The following is a 14,769-nucleotide window of genomic DNA, read 5'->3' on the forward strand; positions in this document are numbered from 1 at the left end:
TTTTCAAGTACATATGCTGTGCTCAGCTACTGCCGATTTTTCTTGTTGTCCTAACCGTAGGTGTCTGCGGTGTTCTTTTACTCTGGTCTCTATTGTGTGGCCCATCTCTTCAATGTAGGTTTTTCTGCATTCACATGGTATTGCGTTCACTCCAGCAAATGTTCATTTCATCCACCCGTGGATGAAGGAGAAGTAATTTTGGGGTGACTTTGGTGGAAGACCTAATCCAAAGAAAAAGGAAGAATTATGGATAAAATTTTGAACTCTACTTTGACTGTAGTAGCTCCCTTGGCATGACAGCCAGGTCAAGCCTTGGCTGCTTAACCATAGCTCCAATCTTACTTGGGTGGGATTTTCCTACCCAAGGGGTATTCGAGGGTATCCAAGAAATGGTAGTTCCCACCCAACTGTATTCTTGTCAAGTGTGTACTTGAAATTGACTAGTACACATATTTAATTTATTTTGCACATGACTAACGTAGATGCAAAACTTTTTTAAAATGTTGTGGAGCTCTCAGAATTCCTCATGCAAAGTAGGAGCTTACTTCAAATGGACTCAGTTGAAATGTGTCAATATTTTGCCAATTGATGAATGCCTGCCAACATTTTGATATCTGCCTGCATCATTACTAATGCCTGGTGGTTAATTTTTCCTATCTTATATCCTGTTGTTTCTTTGGTAATTTTAGTTTTCCTCTAGAAATGGGGGCTAATAAGCAATATTTCTCCTTATTTTATAACCCTTTTAGTGCTTGTCACAAATGACTAAATATATACACACTATATTGCATGATAAATTTTGGAGTAGGATCAGCAATGAATCAGTAACATAACCCTTGTTAGCAACGAAACCCTTTCTTCAACTTTTGAAAAGAATCCACGAGGAAGCACTATGCAGAGTTTCTTTTGAAAAAAAGAAGATAGTTAAGTAAATTAGTGAAAATGGCAATGGTTTGTCATTAATTGCCAAAAAGAAGTATTCTTTGTGTGAGTTCTTCATATTTTCAATTATTATTTTTGGATACTTAAATGGAACTTTCATTAATTGTATTTTTATCCACAGTTGATTACAAGGATTAGAAGAGTATAACTGACTGAGCAGAAAATATAAATTATTCTTCCCAAGGACATCAATCAACGTATGCCTACTCAGAGGAAAGTGTAAGAGACAAAAGTAATTGATGTATTATCATAACAGTTTGTGAAATTAGCATTAATAATCTAGCAAAGTGGAGATGTGACTGCAACCCAAATTTACCGGATGGGATGGAAATTATTATCACTATTATTGCAGATAATCTATCTGTTAAAGAAGGCTCACATGGAAATTTGACTACATATGTAATTAATTTGACCTGTTTGCATCATCTATTTATATCTCGCTTCTTTAGTTTGGTGTGAGGCCTATCCCTCTTCATCTATTTTGGGCCCAGCCAGCCTTGATGGAAGTGGAGTCCAGTCCTCGCCTGCTACACCATAGGTCATGGGCTCCAATCTTGCTTGGATAGGTTGTACCTATCCAAAAGGGATTCAAAGTTATACAAGAAATGGTAGGTCCTATCTAACCCAGCATGACTGTACACTTGTCAAGTATGTAACCGAAATTGGCAATTACATGTATTCAATTATTGTCAGGGGCAGATTCATTATCAGATTTGGGGGGGTCATAAACTGGGAGAGAAAAAAATTCCTTTTAGTCTATTCTATACCCATTTTTCATGAATTTTGGAGCCTAAAATTTCATTTTTATCCTTAGCAGCAATTGAAATCATAGAATTTTAAGCATTTAAAGATTAAAAAAAAAATTTTTTTTGATGAAACCAGGGGGGATTCATGACCCCTTTGAAGCCTTAAATCTGCCTTTGATCATTGTACAGTTGACTACCATTGATACAAAAGCTTTTAAATTATATTTTTGTGGAGCTCTCAGCATTATTTGCACAGGCTGAGGAGGAGCTTAATTCAAAGGGTTCAATCAGACTCAGATGAAATGTGTCAATAGTATCTTGCCAGTTTATGAAGAGGTGTCTCAGAAGTAATATGTGTGACTAATGCTAGCAACCGTTTAAAATTTAATTAGTTACTTATTTAATGTAATTGTGTTCTTGTTGAAGTGTTAATGTTTGATTTTACTTTGATCATTTGGAATATATTCATATATGTGGCTGAGGATATATTCAGCATCCTTATTTATTTTTTCTGTTAGAGCATAATGTAGTAGTATTTGTGTTTAGGGTGCCTCGACAACTAAGGTCATTTGCACCATAGAGCATAATGTTTGCCACATCATTGGCTAATCACCATTAATACAGTTCAGCAAATTACCCTTTAAAATTGGTCATTTTAACGTTTCCTCTCATCAATAATAAAACTGGCCAACATTTTTGAGCTCACAACAATTTGAACAGAGCAATGCCATCTGACTTGCTTTTGCAGAAAAATCAGGTGTTCAGAAATATGCTTTTCCAAGGACACAAACAGTAGCATAGCCAAGAATTTTGTTGGGGGGGGGGGGGGGTGCAAAGCCAGGGGGAAAAATTTTTGAGAAACAGGGTACTAAGAAGAGGGTTTAAAACTAATTTTAGTATGCACTGAATTTGTTGAGGCCTTTACTTTGTAGAATTCCATTATATGGTTGGAAGGAAATCACTTTGCTTTTCTACAAAACACACACTTTATTGCCGATTAGTTTCGGTTACACTGTACCATTTTCAGGACTAGTACTTTTCATAACCCAAAAAACTTCATTTTTCTAAGAACTCTTTTGTAAATTCATGATTTTTCAATATTTGGTTAAGAGATAAGTATTGCAAAACATGAGTTTTTAGAGATATTTATGAGATACATGAATTTTTGTTGGTAAAGAACCACAAAAAGAATTTTAACAGAGACTGTAGGCAAAAGATCTGTGTTGTGTGGTTTTCAGTAATTCCTGGACGAGATAACACCATCCAAAATATTCCAAGTTCCCTCAACCCTTTCCATGATCAAATGTTCATTGAAGTGCAACAAAGTTGAGATAATTAGCCCTGATGAGGTGTCCAACAGAGGAGAAAAAACATTTACCAATTATATAATTGATGCAAGGAAACCCAAAAATAACTTTTACATATGGATACCTCCTTTGATAGTTATAATGCTCTGCTCTGGAAAATACATATTCTTGCTTTTTTTTACAGATCTTTGTTCAGATTCTTGCTCATAGAAATAATGATGATAATAATTGTATTGCTGTATTCACCTGACATACCTGTCTTATATGGTAATTTCAATCAAATACACTGTTCAAACAGTTTACATCAGGTTTCAACAATATTCCTTCCTGTTTCCTTGAAATAAAGTACTCCTCAATAATATGGCACGCTGTACTCTCAGGGGCCCTCATGCTTATTGCATAATTGATGATCTTTACACACCTTTCAATTTTTTTGTCAACAGGTTGTTTGTGTATGTTTCCTTAGCACTTTAAAGACCCAATATTTTTTTTTCGAATTTACCCCAGTGGTTGGGTATATTTACCCACGAGCTTGGTTTTTGTAGTCAACAATAATTAATTTAATCACTCAATAACTTATTAACTAACAAAAACACAAAGGTTATCAAGTTAACTATGTCTACTGATGAACTAATTATATCTATTGATGTAATCCATGCTTACATTATGAATGACAAAGTGGTTACGATGTATCATTTCAGGTGACATATAAAGGCAGAGTGTAGAAAGCTAGAGTTAACTCGAGACTCGTCCATAACTTATTGCATATCAAATACGAGTATACTCCTGATGCTACTGCAATTGTTAATATGTACTTGATAGATCAGCATCACTCCCACCCAATTTACTCACAGGTAATCCATAAGGGTTTTAAAAACTGTCCTCTGCTCCTCTCTAGTCCCATTTGTTTTCATCAGGCTGCAAAACATAGGTTGCCTAAAAGGCTCAAATTATGTAGGTATCTGTGGAAAAGCTAAAGTCGTAAAAGTGGGAAAAGAACAAAGCAACAAAGTTGAGATAATTAGCCCTGATGAGGTGTCCAACAGAGGAGAAAAAACATTTACCAATTATATAATTGATGCAAGGAAAGCCAAAAATAACTTTTACATATGGATACCTATTGATGGCTAAATCATCATCTCCAGGATTTTAATCTCCAGTGCCTCTGCAAAAATGTATTTGCACAAGCAACCATATGCATCAAGGAAGAATATAAAATATTAATTTTACAAATACAGTGACATATAGGCAGATTTAGGGGGAGTTTGGGGCATGTGCCCCCCACAAATGCTTAAAAAAATTGATAAGATAATTCGATTAACATTACATTCGTTTTGTTTTGCATATTACTGAGCCTCAATCATCTAATTTAATATTAATAACTTTCATATCAAAATAAAGGGAATATTTTCTACAGTAATTGTATTTTATAATGTATAAACTCAAATATGAGAAAACCTTAAGACCCTTGTGCTCCTCCCCCCTGAAAAAAATCCTGGATCTGCCCTTGCAATGATATACCTACTAATTTTTCTATTATCAGTCCACCATTAGTGATATATTTTCTTGAGACTTACGTGAGACTATTTTACTGTGGTGTCTTGGATAAAGGATGGTAGGAGGTGGAGTGAGTCCTATAGGTTCACTTATATGTATACATATAAATCTACATAATAATCTACAAGCCCCTTGGTACGCAGGTGATGGGGTTGCATGGATGCTAGCCATAATTCTGTACCAGAATATTAAAAACCAAAGGTTTGCGTTGTGAGATTTATCTTCTTCATTTCAACATAATATTTGTTAAAGTTCTCTATTCTTTGGGGGAAACAAATTGTTATCCATTCAGTGACACATATCCCATGATTCATTTCTGTTAACCCTGGAATTTTAGTGTGGTTCTGAGAAGGTGTTATCCATATTGTTCTGACAGATATAGCACATTGCCAATTAAGTAGAGATGCCGACTTACAAAAAATATTGGGGGGCCCAAACCGGGGATCTTGCCCCGGCTAAATTATGTAAGTGGTGAGTTTTAAGTTTTTTAAGTACATATTTCAGATGAGTCATGTGATCAATATTAGAGCCCTGATAACTGGAATCTCGATATCTGGACACTCTGGGGAAAATCAACAAGCCTGGCACATTTTTTCCTCACACCCATAACGAATTTTTAGGGGGCTCGGGCCCCCTCAGACTCCATGGAGTCGGCACCACTGCTATTGAGACTCTTATGGCTTTCAACCTCATTTATGTAAAAACCATGTAATGCTGTTTGCTCGCAGATATTTTTGGTAAATTGCCCCTCTTTCCTGTATACTTTATTTACTTGGTGAATGAAATATGTCTGTATCAGATCCCATATCTTTCATTTTTTTGCCCGAGGATCTTCTGAAAACATGCTTGGTATATCTAAGCTTTTTAAGGACTCAACCTCATATTGATATTTTTATATGTGTACCCTATGATAGCTTGCATAGTTTTCGTAACTCCCAGATATTTTGTGAGGATCAGGTGGCTACTGTGCCTTCCAGGCTTTCCACTCTGCAAAATCAGGTTCAAATGCTGATGATGGCACTCAGAGGTTGCCTGATCCCTGCTTGAGTGATGCAGGAAGACACTTGCTGTAATGCATACCATCTTTTGGATCGGACACTATGCCTATGGTCCCTATGCTGACATTTGTTAAAAGCTAGCTGATATAGATCAACTGTTTTTCTCCATCTTTCCATCATGACCTAACCTTTTAGTCACCCCCTCCATGCGTAAATATCTTTATTTTAAGGGAACACACCACATTGGAAGAAAACAAAGCTGCCAGTCGTAGGCGTATTTAGGGACACAGGGGCACTTGGCCCCCCTCAGAGGCTTAAAAAATAGACAAAATATTTTGTACTGTTATCATTAGGTTTGTTTTGTGTTGTGTCTTACGGAGCCTCAATCATTTAATTTAATTTAATAACTTTAATATTAAAATAAAGAAAATATTTCATTAAGTCATTTTTTTATCTTGTTTTCAATCTCAAGTATGAGAAGGTCCTTTGCCTGTCAGACCCTCGTGCCCCCCCCCCCCCAGAAAAAGTCCTGGATTTGCCCCTGCTGCCGGTACATAAACAGAAATTTGTTGAGGAGGGTGAGGTGAGGGGGGGGGGGATTTTGGGATGGTATACGGGTTGGCTCTACCAGTAATTTGTTTCATCGGAAAACCATAAATTTAATTAAGTATAATATTAAGCTCTTATGGATTGTATTAAAATTAATTGTCATCTTCGATTTATATCGAAGGGACAGTCTGCACTCATTCTACCCGCCCTTAAGTCCGGCAGTCAGACTAATCGTTCACCTTGCTCTAGTGCGGTGTATTTTTAATATTGATGTGACAGCTATAATTCATTCCTGTTGTCACTAAGACTTTTGCGGTGTGGTGAAGACAGTGGCAGGTACAGAAAAAACTCAAGGGGGGGCAAAAGATATCTTGAGCTACCTACCTTTACATTTATTGTAATACAATGGCATCTTTACATTATTTGTAATAAAAAAATAATCAATTCTATGAAAGTTCAAGAAAGATTTACCTAAACTAATGATGGATATATACAAGACAACAGTGGCGCAGCGAAGGGGGTTTTAGGGGATAAATCCCCCCAGAGCTCAGAGAAATTTTTAAATTTATTCCAGTTTACTTAATTGGATAAATACTACTATTAGAGCAGTGTAAGGATTAATAAAATTAAATAAATTTAAAAATAAAATTAAAAAAATAACCCCCCAGAAAGCGGTGAAATTCACCATTTTGAACCATTTATCTTAAAATATTTGTGGAGGAGTGCCCCTGCACCTACCGCTTACCCTAGTGGGTATTACATATCCCCAAGACCCCCTAGTATTAGTTGTGCTTAAAACCCCCCTTAACCTTAATTCCTAGCTGCAGGTCGACAAGATAATACCGTATTATGATATAAAAAAATTACAATTGTGGTTCTGCTATATAATGCAGGGCTGGTGGCCCCGTAATGGGGGGGGGGGGGCGTACGTCCCCCTTACACCCATTTGTATCCGAAATTGGGTGAAGTTTCTGCGGAGATATACCGCTCATGTTGGTTGAAAACAGTTTCGCCGACATAGCAGCTGGATTGATTGCTGATTTTTGAGGCACCTCAACGGTCATAACAACTCACTAAATTGAAATAAAAGGTGGTTGCCCTTCTTTACAGTTATTTTAATGCGTACGACGCGTTACGGCTCACAAAGCCATCACCTGGTACAAGACTTGTAGCATTAAAATAATTGTGGAAATATGCAACTATCCTTTATTTCAATTGGTAGAACTTCCATTACATCACGCCTGAATCGGTTGAATGTATTAAACTAAATCAAGTTCACGATGGAAATAGAAGAGAACAAGCATTTACCCTTTTTTTAGACGTCCTAGATGATAGGAAGGATGACGGCACCCTGGGGCTGTCTGTGATCCGGAAAATGACCCATGCAGATCGCCAACGTCACGCGTCGTCACATCATCCCGGCCAACAGAGGACATCGGTGATTGGAACCCTTCTCAGACGATCCATAACCATATCGGACGCCTCCTACTTGGAGAAAGAGAAACTATACCTACGCAACAGTAGAAGACAACGGATATAACCTGCACGGCACCCTCAAAGGAAAAAAATTAAAATTGACTAGGCCCAGAATAGGATAGAGACCCTTAATCTGAAGATGCTAAGAAGCCTACGGTATTCGCCTTCCTGCCATTTGTTGCAGGAACAAGCGAAGAGATCGCTCGCGTGCTCTCAAAATATTGTATTATTATACAAATAAAAAGTGACGAGATCTAATTGTGTCATGAAGACCGCCAGCCTTCCATGCAAAGCAAAGGATAAAGTAAAAACCGCGACCTGGGAAACAAATTGTCATTGAAAACTTTGAAAAATTGCTGCTATCTTTCAACCTTAAAAGGAAATACGTAGCTGATATTTAGTGCGCATGAAATGTACAGTGACTGTGTGCGTAGCTAATACATTATAAGCACTGAATGTGAAATTTGCGGAAAAAAAATCATTGGATTGGACCCGAGTAGCTCAATTTCATTTCAGTTTTGCAATCAATTGCATCTATAATCCTTCATCGTCCACAACGAATTTTTGGGAGGATTTTACCGAACAAACAGTTAATGCTATGATCAGGGGTGGATTGGGGTGATTAGGGGCCCTCGGTAGGGGCTCATAATGGGGTCCCCCTCACCGGAAGCCTTCGGGGACCTCCCGCGTAAAATTTCAGGAAATTGCATGTCCGGAAATGGATTTTGACGCTATTCTGGAAGCTAAAAACTTGGTAAAGTTAATAAAAATTAGCATTTTCGCTAGAAAAAATACAGTGAAAAGTGAGAATTTCACAGCTTACAATGTAAAACAAATTATTAATTATCGTTATCTTATCTATTTAGTGTATTTGTTCCGTGAAACTGCTTTGAAACCTATAAAAACCTCGAAAGTAACATTTTCGAATAATCCTTTCAAAAAAGCATCAGGTTCCCATTTATCTTCCGACTCCTTCATTTTTATTTATTTTTTATAATAGGATAACCCCGTGCGCTACGTTTGTGCGGGGCGGAACGGGGTAAGCGATTTTTTAACGTGCGAAAAAAGGTAAACTCGATTGTTTCAGGTTTAAATATTTGAAAATCCGTTGTAAACAGTTAAAAAGGTATGGTACTAAAAAAATAAACAACAAAATAACTACAAAAATAACAATTTCTGTACCTGGAGATATCGTCTCTGCGACGAAACCGGTCGTCTTAAATAAATTGAGTGAAAAAGTGCCTGTTTAATTGTTTGCGAAAAAAGGTGCTGCGTAACCGGAAATGACTATATCTAGTCCAGATTGGTGTTGCTTGTACGGTAAGCAATACCAATCTGGACTAGTTATAGTTATTGCAGCTTTTTTTTTCTCAGTTAAAAATCGCTTACCCCATTCCGCCCAGGGTTCCCCTATATAATATTTTTACGCTGAGTATACTGTAAATGAAGCGACTAGTGAAAACTAAGAATTTTATAATTGCAACAAAATGGTTTTTGTGATTTTAGTCTTTTTTTATTGCACCTGCAGCTTCCACATACGCTTCACGATAGACGCGAATGCTGTGGGTAACCCCTAAGCTCGGGGCCCTCGGCAGTTGCCGACCAGCCGACATGGCCAGACCGTTCCTGGCTCTCAGTATTGTTAAGCTATCACATTGCAGCACGGGCGATGTGAAATCGGGAGGTCTACAGTCTATAAAAAAAAGACAGATACCCGAGTTTGAGGAGCTCTAGCGTCTAAACAAAGCATTCAATTTCAATACAACAAAAAGCATACGAAAGAGAATTAATTTCCACGTTTTATCATGTACTTCATAAAATCTTCGGTGCAATAGTATTTCCTGTCCTTAATTTTTTCTCAAAAAAGTACCCGTTTTTTACGCGTAAAATCAAGTTGCCCAAATTTGAGCGCTTGGCATTCCCGTAGTTTTGTTCCTGCAACTTGCAATATTTATGCAAAGAATCCACATCTATTATTAGCAGTTTGCTAAAAACAAATTGTTTATACCACTAAAATTAACGGAGTTGTTGTAAACAACGCAAACCTCTGCTTACTTCGAAACCATTGGGTCAATTGAAAATTGATTGGTAACTTAGTTAGTAAGTTCGAATGCCGTTAAGTCGAATAAGTTTGATGCTGCAGGATTCTTCTCAAGGGGACTGTATTGAGGGGGGGGGGCAATTTCATCAAGGGCGTACCCAGGATCGTCCACTAGGGGGGAGGGCAAGCCATGGTCGTTAAAGTTGTAACTTTTTAGCACAGAAAAGGTAAATGAAACCAACATTTTACGAAAATTATAACGGCGTTTTATAAGTTTTTAAAATTACTTGCTTGACAAAAATTATTTTAGCTACATGTCTTATGCTAATATCATTTTTCGTGGGTTTAAAGAAAATTTGTTCAAAACTTTCGTTTCAATCCAGTCATGATTTTCCTTCTTCTAGGGGAGGGGCAGCTTCCCCCACCCCAGCTGGGTACATGAATTCTATCCCATCGAAGGCTGATATCTGTTGCCTTTTCGCTCGCATTTTAATCGGTTTTCAAAAATGTCCGCGGCGCGCTGATGAGTGCAATGCGATCCACTTTTTTTTCAATTATTTGCATTATAATGTTTGTAATCGCAACGAATAGCATTGAAAAGTAATGAATTTGATACATCATCATGTGTCTAAAATTTGGTTAGCATCCCTAATTATACCTTATTTATCCGTGAAACTCGGGTCAATTTGTTCGTCAGCGACACTTGTGGAGACTTTTGTAAACCCATTTAAAGGCGCGGTGGGTGACAACAAAATTAGAGACCGACTTGAGGATCCTCTATTGCAATATTCGTGGTTATTCCATTGGTGAATTTAAACTCAGGTTCGCCTGCTTGTCATCGCTAAAAAAAACTTCTGTTTTGACGAAATAATCGGTGGCGTAACTATGGGGGGAGATGAGGGGAAAGATTCCTCCAGAGAAAAAAAATATTGCCTAGTTTTGAAATATAATAACTGCATATGCTTAAATTTAAATTTTTAGTGCCAAAATGATGTAAAATATATATGAAGGTATGTCATTTTTCAAAAATTTTCCCAGGCCATCTCATCACCCCCCATAGCATATTCCTAGTTACGCCACTGGAAATAATTCTGGAGATGTTGCGTTATAAAGGGTTGTAAATTTCCAAGTCTTCGCGCTACTTACCCGTAATGCATTTTGATCTTATCAAAATCACGTGAGAATCCCCCATGAAAGGCTTTTAACCTTTTTTTCTCTGGGCAGTGACACAGAAAGTCGAGCGTGCGGAGCGATTCATCGCTACGCCTTGGTCCCTTCTGAAATTCCTGCACGACGACGAAATTGGGAGGGGCTGATCTTTTGTCACGATAATATAGTACACATTTTATTGAGTTAGATAAATGAAACATTTCAATCTTCCCTTTGAATTTGTTTGAGCACGAAGCGTTTCGTTAACGCAGATATCTTCTTAAGTATTAACGAAACCGGCCTCGGAGGCGGCGGGTAAATATGGACACTTGGGAAGGAGGGCGAAAGGAGACTGGATGCATTCGAGATGCGGGTCTGGAGAAGAATGGAGAAGGTGAAGTGTGCGGAGAGGAGGAGGAACGACGAAGTGCTGGACATGGTGGGTGAGGAGAGGCAGCTTCTAGATGAGAATCATAGGAGTCTGTAGGTATGGATGGTGCGAGTACTTAGCGGGGTGGAAATTTTGAAAGCACTGTTCTAAGGTATGTTATGTGAGGGAGAGGAAGAAAGATAGTTGGATTTTTAAATAGAGTGGAAGGAAGTAGGCCTTATTGTGAAATTAAGAGGGAAGTTCATGAACAGAAGGGATACTGTCAGAATAATTCTTAAATAGTCCATGTAAACCCACCATTATCGGTAGAATGCTTTAATAATAACAATGTCCCAGAAGTCTTTTAAAAATTATGAAAATAAAGCATATCGAATTGGTGTCTCTCTCAAAATGAGACAAGAAAATTATATCATAGGGAAAACTGAAGTTCAAAAAGGCAGTGGATGGTCGTGCACTTCAATTTTATTCTAATATAATCTGTCCAGTCTTCGAAGAGGTAACTACGATAGAGTTTATAATGTAGCTAATGTAGGTATAGGGGAGCGCTAAAATGTTAATTTCTTAACTAAACCTATTTTTGTCATTGCAAGATATTTTGCAGATTCCAGTAGGTCTGTGATTCAATTGCTGGCCCAACTTCCAAGCAATTTTTTGTATTGCATCGATGGGAAATACTCGGTAATTCATGCTGTCGTGAGTTCTTTGATTTTATTTGTATCTAATGATGAGCATCATGGATTTTGAATTTTCCTCATATCTTTTAAGCTATATTTATGCGGTACATATTATGATTTGAGACTGAAAGATAGATGGCATAATTAAAAATTTTCAATGACATTGTTACGGCGCGGCGTTTCACATACCGTCATCAAGTAAATAATCAATTTTGCATTAATATGACGCTTTGCTGTTCGGAAATAAATATATTTGAAAGTGCAATACGGATAAATTCATTTTAAAATAGTAGAAAATTGTATTTAAAAAAAATTATAATGTCCATATTCAATATCGCCATGCTGGAAAAATTAGAATTCACCACAGTTCGTAATCGTTACTTGCCTTGGCCATTCAACCCAAGAGTCAAGGTTTTTAGTTCTCCTACGGGAACTAATTTTTGAGATTTAAGGGTCAAGATAAAAGGCGTGACTTTATGTGCTCAGAATGATGAGTTCCCCAAGCTAGCTGTCAGCATGAAATGCTCACCTATATTTCCTCCGCCGAATGACTGAATGAATAACCCACACCCAGTCGAATTCTTCGGATTTTTTTCCGCCTTAGGAGTCGAAGCCGTGCGTGGTGTGTTCTCGAGTAAATTCCGTGGGACACCAGAAGCGTTTGGCTATTGGAATGTCGAGACCGTTCTAACAATGGAAGGGTGGGACACAAAAGGCCGCTTATATTATGCGTCCGAGAATGACCCACTCTGACGATGTTGAAATAGGTTGCGCTAATAGAACTTGTGCTCAGGCTTTGGAGTACTGAGATGGTATTGGAGTTCCCTGGCAGGTACTCGAGTACCTAAGTATGCTTGATTAGTACCCCTACGAAGTAGCCGTAGTAGCGGTGGCATACATCCAGGCACGCGTATTGTGTTTGTAGACGTGTGCCCCAAATACTCGAAAATTTCATATTATACCAACAACTAATAATAATTTTTTATTTATTTTAATATACCAACACCTAAGAATGCAGTAATTGGGTTAGTATAGCTAGAGTGCTGGCTTCCTATCCAGATGGTCCGGGTTCTTATCTCGGCTGTGGCACAGAATTTTCAGAGACTGATGGATCCCTGCTTGAACGATGTGTAGAGGACATTTCAAGCGCAACACTCTGTCCGTCCGATGGGACGTAAATATTGGTCCCCTTGGCGCCTTTAGTTAAGAGTAGGCTGTCGTTCGCTTCCTCCAAATACCATAGCTAAGAATGCTAATCGGAAATATATGTATGGGAAATATTTACGAATTTTTGGTTACAAATAAAAGATTATTGGCGAATTCCTACCACTGAAAACAATATACTTAACAGTTTTTTTTACCGAATCATTAGAACTTACTTTATGGAAATATAATTCTGATTCCAATGGAAGCAGGAATGCATAAATCTACGAAGATTTAGGTACTAAGGACACCTTTCGGTAGTCAGAATTACTTCTTCAGCGCGTATTTCAAAAACAATTAAATAAATTTTGTCTCATTCTGAACCCACTATCTCACTGAGTCTCCCTCTTCCCTAATCGAGTCTCGAAACAGAGGAATTCAAGTATCCGTCTAGGCTGTAGCGAGCAGGGGAAGGAGTCTTAGGTGTTCAAACCCATGAATGTTTAGGAGGTTACGTCCTTCAATGTACGCCCAAAAATCTAATCCCTCTATAAGTGGACCCGAACCGTCAATAGTGTGTGAGTGCCACGAATGAGTGACACAGGACAAGTATTTAGGAATGTGAAAGAGAATGAATCCGTGACCCAGTGATGTAGCCAGGGGGGATGCGAGGGGTCCGGACCCTCCCCTCCCCCCAGAATATTAAAAAAAAAACATTATTTTCCTTCATAAAAAAACAAAATATTGAAATATCATGGATTTACACAATTTTTCTTTAACAAATGAAGTTTTTTTCGACTATGAAAAGTGTTAAAATTAGTTTAAAACCCATTACATAGTACCCTTGTTTAAAAAAAAAAACATTTCCTCTCTGGTTTTGGCCCCCCCGGAACGAAATTCCTGGCTACGCCACTGCCGTGACCGGCAATCGGAAGATCTAGATTTGAATCCCGGTTAAGCCAAATATTTTTAATGGCGAGCTTCATCCTAGTTGACTCCTGATCAAAAAGCGGCACGTGTTGCAGCGTGCCGCGACTTGAGTTTTTTGGTAAAAAAAACTGTATTACACTGCTTTCTCACCCACCCTACTCACCAGATCTCGCATCTTGTGATTTATTTTTGTTCCCCCAGATGAAAATGGCGAGGAAAGGGAAATGTTTTCATTACATTACGGAGGTAAAAAGAGAATCGAAGGCGGCGCTGCGTGGCATCGGAAACGACGAGTACCAAGGGTGTGTCGCGTGGTAAAAACGTTTTAAACAATATATCAGTGTAAATGGAGAGTATTTTGACGCTTGTAACTCAAAAAAATAATTTTTAATTTCTTAAAAATTGCATGTGGTTATTTTTGGGTACACCCTCGTGTATTACTTATAGCTTACTGGCTGTCCTGGCAAGCGTTTTTTTGCCGGGTTTTCCACGCACTGAGTACCAGTACTAACAATGGCCAAAAGCGATTTAGACCCTAAAAATTTAGTGAGTGAGCTTATTGAACTTCTTAACGACTATAACAAAGGATTTATTTTGTGACTAAACTTAGAAAGAGATGGAAAACAACATAAACAATAATGACGGTCGTCAAGGGGACAGTAAACCAAAACCGCTAAAATTTCAGTATTTCTATATTTATATTTTTTAAATTCACCGTAAATCACGCGAAAAACGGATAATCGAATGAAAAAATACGAATGTGTATTTATTTTTCTTTCCGATTGTATATGTTTCAACTATTTGTGACCATTATCACTAATTAAAATATGAAAAAGAAAAAAGTCTGCAGGCGTTAATAACGAACG

At 37.8% G+C, this 14,769-nt stretch overlaps 1 long non-coding RNA gene across 1 annotated transcript; it reads left to right on the forward strand.

Annotated features, from left to right (window-relative positions):
- The first annotated feature begins 1,065 nt into the window (after positions 1 to 1,065).
- On the forward strand, positions 1,066 to 7,597 carry LOC124161828. The gene is made up of 3 exons (XR_006865412.1): positions 1,066 to 1,174; positions 1,392 to 1,550; positions 7,419 to 7,597. It is a non-coding gene; the product is annotated as an uncharacterized LOC124161828 (long non-coding RNA).
- The last annotated feature ends 7,172 nt before the right edge of the window (positions 7,598 to 14,769 follow it).

This window comes from Ischnura elegans, chromosome 7 (assembly GCF_921293095.1).
Source record: "Ischnura elegans chromosome 7, ioIscEleg1.1, whole genome shotgun sequence".
NCBI lineage: Eukaryota > Metazoa > Arthropoda > Insecta > Odonata > Coenagrionidae > Ischnura > Ischnura elegans.